Raw genomic sequence first — 16,966 nt, 5'->3', positions numbered from 1 at the left:
GAAGATTTTCCTTTTAATACTTTGAGTTATGCAGTTATATAAATACATATACAGTATCCAATCTGCAAATGAATAAAGTAAGATTTTTCATCGCGTGTATGTTCATAGTAAAAGAAGTAACTGATGAGTACTTCATCATCCTGAGCAAAGTTATTCATTATTTACCACAAAATAATCCTCATCATTATTTATTTGCTATTATGTAAATGAAGAAAACACTGAAGAATTTTAAAATTTTAGAAGCATTATAATTTGATACATATTTAGACCTTATTTTAATAACATAATCTTGCTAGAACAGAATTTGTTTCATAGACCCCTTTGAAATCATTTCCAAAGTTCATCTTTACCACATAGTCACATCCCTCTTTTTATAATGGCTTTTGCTGGTATAAATAGACATGCAGAGATTGAGTTCCAGTCAGTGATAATAAGCTAACCGTATATAGTACAATTAATTTTTTTACTAAGTTAAATGATTGAGGTATTGTTTTATTCACGCTTAAAATTGAAAGCTTTTAGATTATATGTGTACATTAGTGAACCATTATGCCCTGCAATATTACTGACTATTTTTTCTTTTTCCAAAAAGAGGCTGCCAACTTGACTACATTTTATTAAATGTCTTTTTTAAAAATGAATTGCGAAACACTACTTCCTTTTCCAATAAAGTTCTCTTCCAATTATTCTATTCTTAAATACAAAACAAGTCCGAAGTTAATTTCAGTAACCTATCACTTTTCTTTGCAGAATGCAATTTAACTCCTACAGGATCATTTAACATTCCTGCCGATCACCAGTTTCAGGGCACTTTGCATATCAAATTAATTAGCAAGAGAAGGCAACCACATTAAATGGGAAAGGTTTTATCCCACTCCAGCAAGCTATCCTCGGTGCCTAACGCTGCGTCTTTCCATGCAGCATTTTAATCTCATGATTCCCAATGCACTTCGGCCTCCATCTACAGTAGTTGAAGGCATTCTTCCTCTGGCTAGAATTGTCCGCTAACTCTTCTCTAGATTCTCTCCTGTTTAAACTTCAGGTATCAATTTGGATGGGTTTTTTACTGTTGTTGTTGTTTTTGTTTTTTTTTCCTGTAGGGAAGTATCTCAGCCACAAAGCCTTGGTGAGATGCTCAGTTTATATTTATATTATAGGAATAATGTTATACATTCCTATAAGCTTAACATTTGAATTTAGAAATCCTTTTGCCTTAAAATGATACCAGACAATCCAAACTTGTATCTTTCAGTTTATTGCAAAATTTAAGAAAGTATGTTTCTCTATTGTTTCTTAATCATGTGATAGTTATTGTTTCTTAACCAAAGCATATTTGTGATATATGATATTTGCTTTCAAAATCACTAGGAAATAAAAATTACATAGTTTTTAGTTGTTATAAGGTGATATTTATTGACTTGTTTCAATGTTTCAATAAAAGTAAAAGAATTTCTATATGAAATTTAAATTTGAACCAGCATGTTAACAATTACCTCTTCTATAAAAGCCCTGGTATCTTAGCTCAGAAAATTTCTCTAATGAGGAAGAAAGCCTGGTATGTAAGCAAACAGTCCCTTGACAACTCATTAAACAGAAAGATCTTCTCGTACAGTGCCAGCTGTAGCCACATTCTTCAGGAACAATGAGTAAGATCAGAGTAAAACTATATGGCAGTCTGAGGAATCTGGTCACCAGGACTACTTTTAACAGCAGTCCCGAGGCTCTTCCGATCACCACCATTTCCTTCAGTGTCCTCAGCTACATGATTTACATATTCAGATATAATTATTCTCATTTTGTGATTAATGACCTTTCTTCCTTGTTAGGAATTGAATTGTGACTCCTCGAAATTTGTATGTTGAACTCCCAATATCAGTGTGGCTGAATTTGGAAATAGGGCCTTTGTGGAGGTAATTCGGGTTGAACGAGGTTATGGAGTGGAGCCCAATAGGATTAGCATACTTATAAGAAGAGGAAGAGACACAGGGAGAATATATACATTGAGAAAATCTCTATGTGAGGACAGCACAAGAAGACAGCCATCTGCAAGCCAAGGATAAAGATCTTGGGAGAAAGCAACCCTGATGGCACCTTAATCTTGAAGGGGTGTGTGTGTGTTTTCACATGAACACTTACTTCTCATGGTATATGCACCGCCCTGACTGAGAATAGGAAGCACGTGATCAATGAGAGGCTCACCCCTATTTTCCAGGAGTGAAATCCCACCAACCTTAAATGGGGTGGAGCAGTGCTAAAGTGTTGTGGAGTCCCTTGATGGCTTTAACCCTAGAAAGTTGAGACTCACTCATAGAATGGAATAAAAGCATTCTTACCTGTTCTCAATTTAATTACTGATGTTTCTGTATTTGTGATGGGAGTGAATCATGCAATTGCATGAATCTCTTTCAAGAATGGCAGCCGTTTTCCAAACCAACAATTACTCGTATCCTTTGGGGGAAAAAAAAAAAAAAAGTCCAGTCAGTTTCTTAGGATTAAGGCCATAGTCTACATACAAATTTCATCCAAAAGAAAATAGATGGCCATTCTGGCAAACTGACTTGAATTTTGTGCTATCCAGAACATCATTCCTGCACTCAAAGAGACTCTCAACTCAAGAATATCAGAAATTCATCAACGTGGCCTTTGACAGTTCCAGATATATCCTTCAGACATCTGCTCTATAGTGTTAAAAAATGTTGCCAAAATACAATTATATCAATGAGAGGGAAAAGCAAATATTGAACAGACCACTGATGAACTGTCATGGTTACACTGAGATGAGATTGTCTTCTGTGAGGTAATTGTGAAATCCAGTATTTCTGGAAGGAAAATCATTTTGCCTACAGTGATAGTGGGAGTAAACTTCATTGTCTACATTGTCAGTCCCTATAACAGTTCAAAAGGAAAAGTGGTAGTCTGATGCCAGGGAGACACTCATTCAATGATTTTTCCATGACACTGGAAATTTTCATCCTGCACCGATTCCAACCTAGATACCATTAGGTGAAAGTAATTCAGAATTCTTCCCCTCATATATCATATGTCACAGAGATAAAGAGATCATTGTGTCTAATAGGGGAAATATGTGTGGGCATGTGAAAACGCACATACTTCTTCAAGATTAAGGTGCCATCAGGGATAATTTCTCCTGAGGCCTTTCTCCTCGACTTGCAGATGGCTGTCTTCTTGCGATGCCCTCACATGGCCTTTTTTTCTGTAAAAGCACTCTCCCTGTGTCTCTTCCTCTTCTTAAAAGAATACTAATCCTATTGGGCTCCATGTTCATGACCTCATTTAACCTGAATTACATCCACAAAGGCCCTATTTCCAAATGCAGTCACACTAGATGTTAGGGGTTTAACATACAAATTTTGAGGGGACACAATTCGATCCATAACAAAGAGGAAAGTAGATTTATTTTAAAGCTTTTCCAGAATCCCAAATAGTGTTGGACATAGATGTTGTCAGTAAAATGGAAAGAAGAAAGGGAATCTGACATATATTTTGGAGATAATGGGCAGAGTAATGGTAGATGATGTCTCCATCCTCCTTACTCTGATTTGAGGTGATATTTATTGCTATTAAGTAGACCAGAAGAGAATAACGCTGAAGCTGAGGAAGGAAGGAGACACAGGTTCCTTTCTGACATAAGTGTGTGATAGTATGCTTATGAAAAGCCTCAGGAAGATCTCCTGGAAAATGATATAGCTAATATGATTTTACATGCCAAGTGAAATACACTTTAGTTAAGAGGGTAGAAGAAATGAGGCCTGTGGAATAAATATATTTCATGAATAAAGAATAGCATTTGTAATAGCTCTCGGATGGCAAAAACTTATTATTCACAGGGTTTGTGGGTCTGGTTAGAGAGGAAAGCAACTTTTCTTAGGTCTAATTCACTTTGTGAGAGAATTTGGCTTTATTCTAAATTCAGAAATATGTTTTCTTGGAAATTTGCATCATAAGATTTGTAACTACAAAAAGATATACAGAAAACAGTCAGCTTGGTACTTCTCAGATAAAACTCCCTATTAATAAATAAAGTACTTTTGTTTGGTCAGGAAAAAAAACCTTATATGATTGTGTTATGTTTGATCCAGAAATAAAATGAGACACAGAAAAAAAAACTGGTCAGTAATAATTTTCTGAGCATCAGGTGGAATAATCACATTGAATTTATTTTCCATAGAAACTCAGAGCTGGAATATGCATAATGTTAATATTGTTTATACTTGATTCAGTCAGAGAACTTTCAGTGTTTCAAACTCAATATTAAATTACTTGGATATTAATTACTGGGATCATCATCAGATGTCAAATGACACCCTACATATATACAACAAATCAGTATTGTTATAATAAGAAAATTATCCTGCATTATTAAATAAAATATCTGTATTTGTATTGATCTACCCTCCCCTGCTTATTTTTAAATGCATGATTATCAGCTTTGGGAGTTAAAGCAGCTGGACTTTCTTACACAAGCTATGATTGAATTAGAGGCTAACAATAGTGAGCTTCACCAGAGCAGTATTTTTGGGAGTATAACTAGACAAATCCCAATTGGGTTTTGTTTTGTTATGTTTTTTGAGACAAGGTCTCACTCTGTCGCCCAGGCCGGAGTACGGTGACACAACCACTGTTCACTGCAGCCTTCATCTCCCAGGCTTAACGGATTTTCCCACTTCAAACTCCTGGGCTCAAGTCATCTGCCAGCTTTGGCTTCCCAAAGGATTGAGATTACAGGCATGGGCAACGGGGCCTAGACCAAATCCCAAATGTAACCAGAATTTTTGCACATGGAACAAAAAGGCAGTTAACAGTTGATACAGTGAGTATCATTACAGGGGAACTCTGAACTTCATCATTCTGGTTAACAAATTAAATTTAAGCTGGTCTTCTTGAAAATCTCAGCCATGAATTATGTGATTCTTGAAAGTATGATAAGCAGTTTTGCTCTTTTACGGATATGCCCTCTGTAAAGATGAGGATTTAGTGAGCTGTCGAACTTGATTTTCAAAAAGAGGTGAAATCTAGATCATTATACTTCTAATACAAAATTAATAACTGTATCACTTTCCTTCAGAAAAGTTTTATAACAAAAGATTAGTTTAAAAATGTTAGATGAGAGCTGGTCATGGTCCTTTATTTTCATCTGCTGGTTTTCTTTATATTTTTGTCTTTTCCTTTTGCTATTTTGGATAAAGGCAAGCTTAATTATTTTCTGTGAAATATTGGGCCTTGTAAAATCATTGAAACAGTGTGAATAGCCTTGTAGAGAAAAATAATTCGATCTGACTTACATGTGAATTTATTTATCATGTATTTTTGCTCAACTTGGCACAATTAGTAATTGTGGGCACAAAGTATCAGTCACTATAAAAATATGCAAGTTTAGATGTTATTTCATAAGGCTTATCCATTGCACTGTGAATGCTAAAATAAAATAATAGTTACAAATACGTAAGCTTTGGGCATTAAAAAAACTGTCATATAATTATTTCTGATTAACAAGCTATCAGTGGCTTATTGAAATATTGAGATAAAAATGTTACTATAAACACAATAAATCATGTTTGTGATAAGAAAATTTTTACACTAAAGTTAATTTATGCTAAGGAAAAGACTCTAAGATCCATAGAGAGCTAACTAATGATACATATTTGCATTAGTAGTCAATATATTTCTCTACTCACCTACACAAAAAAATTAGGTTTCCACTAAACAACAACAAAAATAACATAATCACATAATCGTAGATCTGGAAATTTCCTTACTTAAATGTAAATAGGTCTCAACTTTCTTCCAAAGTAGGCATTCATCAACTTTAATTTCTGACAGATGTTTTCTCAATCGTATTTAATAAAAAATAAATTCAAATTTGAGAGCACATTGTGGTGAACTCTCCAATATTTATTCTCTTTCTCCCAAATCAAGAATGATTTTACTGAATTAGTCTCAGTAGGAACGATTCCGGTAATCTCATCCCCTGTGGTTGGTTTAAGGAATTCCTGTGACCAAACTGTCAACAGTAAGACATAAAAAGGTATATTTTAAGAATATGTAGCCCCAATCGCTATTAAAGGCTGTTCATTAATCATGAGGAGAATGAGGCTTAGAATGAAGCTGTCAGAAAGGACAAAAATAAGCAGAGTTTCAATAAAAAAGGTGATTCCTTAATGACCTGAGTGAGTGATTCATCCAACCAATCCTGAAACCCAAATTACCTCTAAGCATTCTTTCATGTGAGTGAACACATTTGCTTATGGTTTAAGTGAATTTCAGTTGAATTATCCGTTTCAGCAATTGCAGTTGGAAAATGCCAAATAGTAATCAAACCACTCTTCAAATTAATGATTCCACTTTATATGCTTACCACTGTATTAAATTCCCTCTGAATACAATATATTTGAGATGGTCCTCATTCTTTTGCTTTTGAAAAATCCATTGTGACATAGTATGCTTCTATTCAGGAATGTACTATATAATTAATGTTTGAATTCCTCCCTCTCCCATGACCTCAATTGTTCCAAACACATAACTGTAAGAGACAAATTATCAGAGGAAAAATGATGAATAATATGCATATACAATGTAATGCATGCCATAAACAAGAGTAGAACTAACACAGTAGACATATAGAGCGCCAGACCCAAAAACAGGCAGAAGTGTCGTGGAGTTCATATCTTAAGTTAAAAAAGAAGGCAGAATGTCAAAGCTTTCAACAATGTCAGAGATCTAGAAACAATTGTAATGAAAAAGAGTCATGGTGAGATGCTGACAAACTAAACAGAATGAATCAAAGGACACAACATGGTCAGTCTTTCAAGTGAAGCTTATAAACTTGAGAACTTAGAAATTCAGAATAAAGTAAAACCTGTTTTTATGCAGAATTTGAATTAAAATACATGATGACTGTTTGATTGTATGTGTGATACTCTCAGTATCACCACAGAATAGGATTTCTAAGTCTCCAGTGTAAGAGACAGATCTGATCTGAGGCATGGAGGGAAAAAAAACAGATAATAAAAATGTCAAGTAAGAGATAAACTGAGATAAAGAAAGCAAAAGTCAACTCTAGATTAGCTAAAACAAAAAATCTAAAAGTTAAAAAGAATGTTGTCACTGAGAAGGTCAACAAACTAAATCAGAAAACAAATTCAATTCAGAAAAAAATGAAAATAATACAGCAATCTAAAAATTATATTTGTGTGTTTATAGCTTAAAGATATACAGAAAGTTACATTTTTTAAAATAGACTAATTAAAGCCTTAAAAAATAAAGCAAAAATCCTCTAAGGGTAGGTGTGTAAGGCAAATAGAATTCCTAAATGTAAAACACTAGTCAGTGAAATTTTAAAAAAAAATTATATTTTAACAAATTCTGATCTACTCAAAATAGAATAATGAGTAATTAGTGGGTTGGAGAAGCATATAGGAAAAACTTATCTATTCTGTAGAACTGTATAAACTATGTCATAAAAATGTAATTAATTGACCAAGCGAGGTGGCTCAAGAATGTAATCCTAGCACTTTGGGAGGCCGAGGCAGGTGGATCACCTGAGGTCAGGAGTTCAAGACCGGCCGGCCAACATGGTGAAACCTCATCTCTACTAAAAATTCAAAAAGTAGCTAGGCGTGGTGGCACACGTCTGTAATCCCAGCTACTTGGGAGGGTGAGGTGGGAGAACAGCTTAAACCCAGGAGGTGGAGTTTGCAGTGAGCTGAGATAGTGCCACTGCACTCCAGCCTGGGCAACAGAGAGAGACTCTGTCTCAAGAAAAAAAAAAAAAAAATGTAATTAATTGTACTCTGTGGAGTACTTTGTCACTACTTCTTTCATTTAACATAATCTTTACAAGGTTCGTCCTTGTTGTAACATGTATTTTTCACATGTATTGCCTAATAAGATTCCATTGTATGGATGTGTCACATTTTATTCATTCATCATATTTGAATTATTTCCATTTCTTGGCTATTATTAATAATGCTGCTGTGAACAATTGTGTATAGTCTTTAGTGTGAACATATACTTTGATCTCTCTTTGAAATACACCTCATAGTAGAATTGTTGGGTCATGTGGTAACATTGTTTGATCATTTGAGGAACTGCCAAACTAGTTTCCAAAGTGGCTGCACAATTTTACACCCCCTTCTCAATACTTATTATTATGCTGTTTTGTTTTGTTTTCAACTTTAGTCATCATAGTAGGTGAGAAATAATAATCTCATTCTAGTGTTGATTTGCATTTCCCTAATGATTAACAACGTTGAGTGTGCTTTCATGTGCTTATTGGTCCTTTGTGTAACCTCTTCGGAAAAAATTAAAGAAATATTGATTTCGATATTTGCTTATTTTTAAAGTTCTGTTAATTGCCTTTTCATTATTGAATTGTAATAGCTTTTTATATATTATAGAGACACATTACTTATTAGATATACAATTTGCAAAATTTCTCTCATTCTGTGGGTTGTCTTTCACTGTTTTGATGATTCCTCTGGTAAGTCTATTATGATATGTCTAATTTATTTTTGCTGCTTGTGTTTTTTGTCATATCTAGGAAAAAATTGCCTAATCCAAAGTCAAGATGATATACACTCCTGTATTTTCTAAATGTTTTAAAATTTTAGCTCTTCATATGTGTCTTTCATCTTATTATTTATTTACATCCATTCCTAGTTAATTTTTATACATTGTTTGAGGTAGGGGGTCAACTTGGTTATTTTTCTTACTAATACCTAGTTATTCCAGAACCATTTGTTAAAAAGATATTCCCCCACATTGAATTTTCTTGGCACACTATTCAAAAATCAATTGACTGTAAACATGAAGTTTTATTTCCAGACCTTCAAATCTAGCCCATTTACCCATATGACTGCCTATTCTTATGGATTACTATAGCTTTGTAGTTAGTTTTTAAATTGAGACATGCAAATCTTTTAACCTTGTCCTTCTTTTCAAGATTGTGTTGGCTCTTCTGGATCAATTGAATTTCCTTTTTTGTTTTAGAAAAGACTTGTTAATTTCTGCAAATAAATCATTGGATTTTTGATAGGGGTTTTGTTGACTTTGCAGGTCAATTTGGAGACTATTGCCATCTTCACAATATTAAGTCTTCTGACCCCTGAACATGAGGATGTCTTTCTTGGGGTCCTTCCAATTTCTTTCAACAATGTCTAAAGTACTGTTTTACATTTCTTTTGTGACATTTCTTCCTAAATACTATATTATTTTTCATGTCACTATGAATTGAAGTTTTTTTTTTTGGTTTTTATTTCATTTTTGGTTTGGTTTGTTCATTGGTACTGTATAGAAATAGATTGGTGTATATTTACCTTGTATCTTACAAACTTATTAAACTCACTTATTAATTCTAAAAGATTTTCCTTATACCAAATCAAATAAACTACAGTAGAGACACTTTAACTCTTCCTTTCTGATATAGATGCCTTTTATTTCATTTTCTGGCTTAATTGCTCTGGCTAGAACTTGCAGAATAACGTCAAATAGAAGTGGTAAGAGCAGATATCTTTATCTTATTCCTGAGATTAAGGAAAAATCATTCAGTCTTCACAATTATAATTTTATCTGTGTATTTTGCATAGATGCTGTTTATCAAAATCAAGAACACAGAGGTAGAGACAAGAACTGCTGACACTCATTCCCAGGTAACAAAACTGAGCCTTAGGAAAAGAAGTGGCAACATATACCCAACTGTATAAAGATTGCTAAAACCTATGCCTTCTATTTGCCTGTTTTTCCTTCCCTTCTGAAATGATTTATTTTGCAGTTATCATTTCACTATTGTAAGTTGGGTGTGTTGCCGATCTTCAGACCAAAAGAGATTTATCCATGCCTGGAACTGATATAGATAACAAGACCTGAATGTCAATTTGAGCCTCATATGATGAAAGGAGACTTTTGCATTTGTTGAAAAGAGTGGCTGTATTTTACATGAGAGAGGAATTTGAATAATTTGATAAACATAGGAAAATCTGTAATGTATTTGAAAAGCCCTTCATACTTTTTGAAATAATCAAATTAAGCAAATTGTGTGTGTGTGTGCATGTGTGTATGTATTTGTGTGTGTGTATGTGTGTGTGTGTTTTACTGAACTCAAAAGAATAAAGAAAAAAAAGATTAAGAAAAAAAAAAAGAAAACATTAAGCCAAAATTATAAAGGTAGAAATAATTATAAAGCATTCTATTCTCCCTTGAGGCACAAAGTCAATACTTTGAAATCAAATTTTATGAATTAATTGATACCCTTGTGAATGAACCTTGAGTACAAACAAAGCTGAACAAGAAATCTCTGATAGGCTACATTATAAAAACAAGAGGCTATGTTTACAGGCTCTACACCTTCATCAAAAGGGGAGCTCCTGAAATGTTTGCCTGGCTGAAGGCTAAAGGCAAAAGGAATGCTATAGTTAGACTATCTGTTTTTATAACTAAAATAGCTAAAACAAATAAATATATTAATAGCAATAATGTTTTCTCAAAATATTTGAAACAATAGTCCTACCTTCAAATGAAGCTGGGTCTTATAGTATGATCACTCCTGTTTATTGTGTCAAATAAACTTTATGTCAAGATATTAAGTTTAAGAATACTGAGTTATATGTATTTCTGGAGTGTGGCAGAAGCAAATGCAAACATCTTATAGAAAATATTGTTATTTCTTCTTCTCTCAAAATTTACTCAAAATAAATTCAGCCAATTAGAAAAATAGAACCCAAACCCACTAAATTAATAAAGAAATAATAGGCCGGGCGCGGTGGCTCAAGCCTGTAATCCCAGCACTTTGGGAGGCCGAGATGGGCGGATCACGAGGTCAGGAGATCAAGACCACCCTGGCTAACATGGTGAAACCCCGTCTCTACTAAAAAAAAATACAAAAAAAAACTAGCCGGGCGAGGTGGCGGGCGCCTGTAGTCCCAGCTACTCGGGAGGCTGAGGCAGAAGAATGGCGTAAACCCGGGAGGTGGAGCTTGCAGTGAGCTGAGATCCGGCCACTGCACTACAGCCCGGGCGACAGAGCGAGGCTTCGTCTCAAAAAAAAAAAAAAAAAAAAAAAAAAGAAATAATAAACCTTGACAATGACGGTAATATGAAAAATAAACAACTGCTTGAAGCATTGCTTTAAACTTTCAGATATTAGAATAATCACATATAGCATACAAAGTAACCATGTAGAGATAAAATTTTTGAAATAGCCATGAATGAGTCTACTCAAAATTACCACTCATACATAGAACAAAAAAAGACTGTAAAAGTGAAATTACAATGATTGAAATAAAATATATTTAGTAGGTTGCTTGAATAGCAACTTAGATGTACCTGAAAAGACAATTAATTTTTAAAAAGATAAGAAATTATTTAGAATGTATGAAATATAAAATATGAAAAATTAAAGAATATATATGATTGAATGAGGCTTACCATAGGCCTAATAAGAATTCCCAGAGGAAAAAAATGTAGGAGAAAAATACTCAAAATGAATATAGTGAATTTTTTTTCCCAAAACTGCTGGAAGAGTGGAAACTACTAATAAACCAACGTAAACTATTCCAAGTAGAATTAATAAAAATAAACCCAGAGCTAGATACATTATCGTGACACTTTAGAACACCAAACACAAAGAAAACCAAAGAGAGAAGACACCATCTACAAAAAAATACAAATAACATTACAACAGGTTTCAAACAATATCAACGAAAAAAGACAGAAGACTATCTAATAATACTCTCAATTATTAAAGAAAGTAACGTTCTTTCTGAACTAATGCTGTAATTGCCTAAACTATTATTCAAATTGGAGAAAATAAATATATTTTTCAAAAACAAAAGAATTACATGTAAACTGCCACTAATGTTGCACAAAAGATGAATTCTGAAGTTATATATTTCACTAGAAAGTCAAGAATGAAAAATTATCAAAGAAATTGACCTAATTGTGAGTAAATCTAAAGTAATAGTGTATCAAATGATAACGTCTAATCTATAGGGTTAAAAGTAGTAATTCAAGATAGAACAACAATGAATGACAACAGTGTGGTTTGAAGTGCGAATAGTGCATGAAGTGATCAGGAAGAGTTAGAAAGAATTGTTCAAATAAATAGTAGCAACATTGATTAATTTGGGGCTTTTCATGATAGTATACATAGAGTATTTTAAAGAGTCTACAAAAAAGAATAGTAGTAAAATATATTGTTTCTAAACTAGTGGAGAGCAAAAGATTAGAAAAATTTAATTCAAAAATAACCTAAAAATGTGAAAAATATAAAGTGGAGAATTCTGTGCCAAAATAAGTCAATACACTACAATAATCAAAATAAATTTAAATGTATTGAATTTACTAGTTAATAGAATTTGTCAGATTTGATTAAAAATACACCTATTTGCTGTTTGTAGGAAAAATATAAATATAAGAATACACAAGATTAAGTATCAAAGAGTTGAAAAACAAAATGCCAGGCAAATGACAAGCCAAAGAAACATGGGCCAATTATATTCACATCAGACACAAAAAAAGAAATTCACCAAAAATAAACAATTTTAAACTTAATGCACCCAATAAGTACGTCTGAAAATAAATAAAACAAATCTACATCATCCTAGAAGAGATAAAGAGATCTTTCTAAATTATGATTAGTCCTAGAATCAAAGTTATTTAAAACATGAGATGTAAACAATTAAAATAACTAATTTATATAAAAATCCAGAAATCTGTACCAAAGAAACAAACTGTGCATGTTTTTCTCAAATACGTATAAGATTTTTATTAAAATTCAACATACTTAGGGCCGTAAAATAGTTGTCTGTACAGACAACCTATGAAATGGGAAAAAAATTGCAAACCTTATATCTAATACAGGGTTAATATCCAAGATACATAAGGAATTCAAAAAGCTCAATAGCAAGAAAACAAATAACCTAATTAAAAAATGGGCAAAGGACCTGAATAATTTCTCAAAAGAAGACATACAAATTATCAACATGTATACCAAAAAAAATGTTCGGTATCACTAATCATCAGGGAAATGCAAATTAAAAACACAATGAAATATCATCTCTTACCTGTTAGAAGGGCTATTATCTAAAAGAAGAAAGATACATGTTGGCAAGGATATCAAGAAAATGGAAAACTGCTACACTGTTGAGTGGAATGTAAATTAGTAGAGCCATTTTGGAAACAATATGGAGAGTACGGAGAGATTACATGATTTAGTAATCTTACTTCTGCTTATCTATCCAGAAGAAATACAATTCGTATATCTGCATTTCCATGTTCATTGTAGCATTATTCACAATAGCTAAAATAAGAAATCAACCTAAATGTCTATCAGTGGACAAATGAATTAAAAAAAAATGTGGTCTATATACACAGTTGAATACCATTCAGACTTTGGAAAAAGAAATCCTATCATTCGTAACTACACAGATGAACCTAGAGGGCATTACGGTAACTGAAATAAGCCAGACACAGAAAGATATTACATCCTCTCATTTTTATGTCAAATCTAAAAAAGATGAACCATAAAAGCAGATAGTAGGATAGTGATTACCAGGTGCTGGAGTGGGCAGTGGGATGGGAGGACACAAAATATCAGACTGCAGAATAAGTCCAAGAGATTTGTTATACAACATGGTGACTATAGCTAAAAACAATGTGTTGCATACTTGAAAATCACTAAAAGTACATTTTAACTATTCTCATCATAAAAGAAAATAAGTGAGGCAACATATATGTTAATTAGCTTAATTAAACCACTCCACCAAAATGTCTACATTTTAATAAACATCATGTTGTACATCAAAATATATATATATAATTTTAATTTGCCAATTAAAATTTAGGGTGCTAATTAAAAATAACTCTCAATAATTTTCACAGGGTTGCATGGAAATTAATGTTTCCAACTAAGTAGCAAAAAAAAATAGCAGAAATGCCTCAAAAAGATGCTAAAAACAGAACTACATTTTTTTAAACATGCCAAATAATAATTCTCAGAAGCTGTCTGCCTAAATATATTAAGACAGCCAGTAACCAGTTCATTGCTGAACCAGTTCTGGGACTGTCCTGATGCTGACCTTCTTAATATATAAAAGCCAATGTTATTATTATTTAACCTTTATAGTTAATTCTTATGCTGGCAGTTGTAAATAATCAAAGTCAACTTTGTGTATAAATCACTATTTGATAATACTAGATATTAGTAATGTTGAGGGGAAGGTACATTTTTCTACCAGCTGAGTGAACAGGCAGTCACAAGTAAGTAGTGTTATTCATCAATCATTAGAATATGATATTAAATATTTTATTAAAAATTAGTTATATTTAATTTTATATAAATTGCTATTTGTTGCCATTCTCTACTCCTGATTGCCACAATAAAAAAAAAAAAATTCCTCTAAACCTTTCTGTCTTCTCGTTAGACATCCTTCAACTTCAGGAAAAAGGAATTGAACTAACCCAGCTGATGAGTTTGAGAAGAAAAACTGCACACAGCAGGTGAACACTTTTCTTTCTCCCTTACTTGAGTGCCCATCTGTCTGTGGACTTAGAATTCTCTTCTACTTTTCTGTGTCATCAGTTTTAGAGGACTGATGGGATGGCAGATAAGTTGCAATTTTGGATAGAAAGTTAAATTCAAACAAGTGTTCAAATCTTTTGCTTGGACCAAGAATATATTCTTAAAAAGACAAGTTATAGAATTTGGGGCAATAAATTTTAAACAGAGATTGAAATGTTTTATATGACAAAGGTGAGTGAATTTAAACTCTAGTGTTGTTTTTTAATAATAAACCCCAAGCAATTTCTTGAATTTGATCGCTGGTGATTGCCTCTTTTGTAGGACTCCTTTTACGATTGTGTAGCAGACCCCTGGGCAATGTAGATTGACAATTTTCCATGGATAGCTTACATGTCTTCACAATTTTGACAGTACTTATTTCAGATAATCTGTTCAACTATGTTTGTATAAAGCACAATATAAGGATAGTTTTGGAATATAAAGATAGTTTCTCTCTCTAGGAGACAAGGAAAAATTATTTGAAAGTGCGGGAGACTAAAGACAATATCTCCCTCTGGGTAAAGATAGGACACACGTGCTACTAGTCTTCTTATAAGATTCAGAGTGTTTTGAGCTGTGGTTTCTCAACCATGATACAAATTTACTACGTGTGCAGCACCTATTTGGGCCACTTCTCATCCTCCTGCGGGAGAGGAAGTAATGGAAACATAAAGCTCATATTGCCAGTGCCATAAGTGATAAAGTCCTTTGTCTCTAACCTAGGAATACTGTTTCTTCTACCAGTATCTATGAAATTGTGCATGGTTAATTTGTTAGCTCGTAAATAGAGTAAAATATCAAACCATTCTCAGATCTTAAGGAAAGAAGCAGCAAGTCTTAGGTCATATGCTATTTTGATTGACATTTTGGTGTCTACATTTATAGAAAAAGAGATTTTTAAAAAGTTTGTGGCGAAGTTACAGTTCAACAAAAGGTCCATCGGTTTCAGCAGAACAAGTCTTTACAAAAGGTCTTAATAAGATTTGAGATCTCAAAAGCTAAGGAAGATATAGAAGGGGCCGTTTTGGCAGCTTCAGACAAATGACAGGGCTTTACGTTGATAGTTTGCTTCTGGTGACTTTTGCTGTGCAGAATTCCTGGCCTAATTTACAAATGAGAGTGGAACAACATTAAAAATACTTAGTTCTAGATGAGGAAAACCACCAATACTGCTAACCTGAAAGGCAGCTAAACTCTATTGGTGCTCCACAACTCTAATGAAATTCTCACTTTACATCATTATTCTCATTCAGCAGTGGTACAACTGTAGACCCATTTTTTTCTTAAAATGACCTCCAAGGCCTAAAGAAGAAACTCTGGGGGTTACTATCCTTGAATTAATGTAGTTTGTTCAAGTTTACTCTGTTCATTTCAAGACCTGTAAACATAACATTTGTTTTCTGGGATGAAAATTGTGACTTTAATCAAAGAATGGGAGATATATTTTAATAGTAAATATTTACAAAATGTATTATCATAAGTTCTTCTTACAAAAGTACAAAAGGTCCTTTGTAAAGACAATTTATTGTATTGGATTGAAGATCCAGCTTATCATATTGGATTTTCAGTGATTTCTACAACTCATGGAAATCACTGAAAATCATTAGATTTTTCTAGCCCTTGCCACTAAATATATTGTCCATGAATCAGCAGCATTCGCACTATTCAGGATGTATACACATCCTGATCTATTTCTCATGCCCCAGTCCAAGAATTAAAAATTACACATTATGAAAACTTTGGGTTATTTTTACTTGCGTTGAAGTTTGAGAAATATAGTCTTAATACAGCCTACATTGTTCCCGGGAATTAGAAATGCTGTGAAAAATCAAAGATAAACTAATGTGTTTTGAAAAAATGCTTCTTATCAGCAAAGGAGTAGTTAAAAATATGAAAAAAATGAAGGCAGATAAGTTAATTAAGCTGGAGGTGGAAATAAGTTTCCTCAGGTGGAAGCATGACACAGGCTGTACAAATAAAACAGGAGAGATTAAATCCTAAAAGTCAGGATATATTGACATGCAAAGTAAAAATAAATACTCCTGGTTGTTTAAAAAGATACTTTAGGCCAGGTACGGAAGCTCATGACTAATCCCAGCACTGTGGGAGGCAGAGAGGGCGGATTGCTTTAGCTCAGGAGTTCGAGACCAGCCTGGGTAACAGGGCGAAACTTCGTCTCTACCAAAAAAAAAAAAAAAAAAAAAAAAATTAGGGCATGGTAGCATCAATCCGTGTTCCCCACTACTAAGGAGGCTGAGATAGAAGGATCGCTTATGCCCAGAAGGCAGAGGTTGCAGCGATGTGATATCGCAACACTGCACTCCAGCCTGGGTGACAGAGTGAGACCCTGTCAAAAAAGAAGAAAAGGAAGGAAGGAAGGAAGGAAGGAAG

The sequence above is a fragment of the Colobus angolensis genome, unplaced genomic scaffold, assembly GCF_000951035.1.
Source record: "Colobus angolensis palliatus isolate OR3802 unplaced genomic scaffold, Cang.pa_1.0 Scaffold353, whole genome shotgun sequence".
Taxonomy (NCBI): domain Eukaryota; kingdom Metazoa; phylum Chordata; class Mammalia; order Primates; family Cercopithecidae; genus Colobus; species Colobus angolensis.
The sequence above is the reverse complement of the archived record's forward strand: the minus strand, read 5'-3'. Positions refer to the sequence as shown.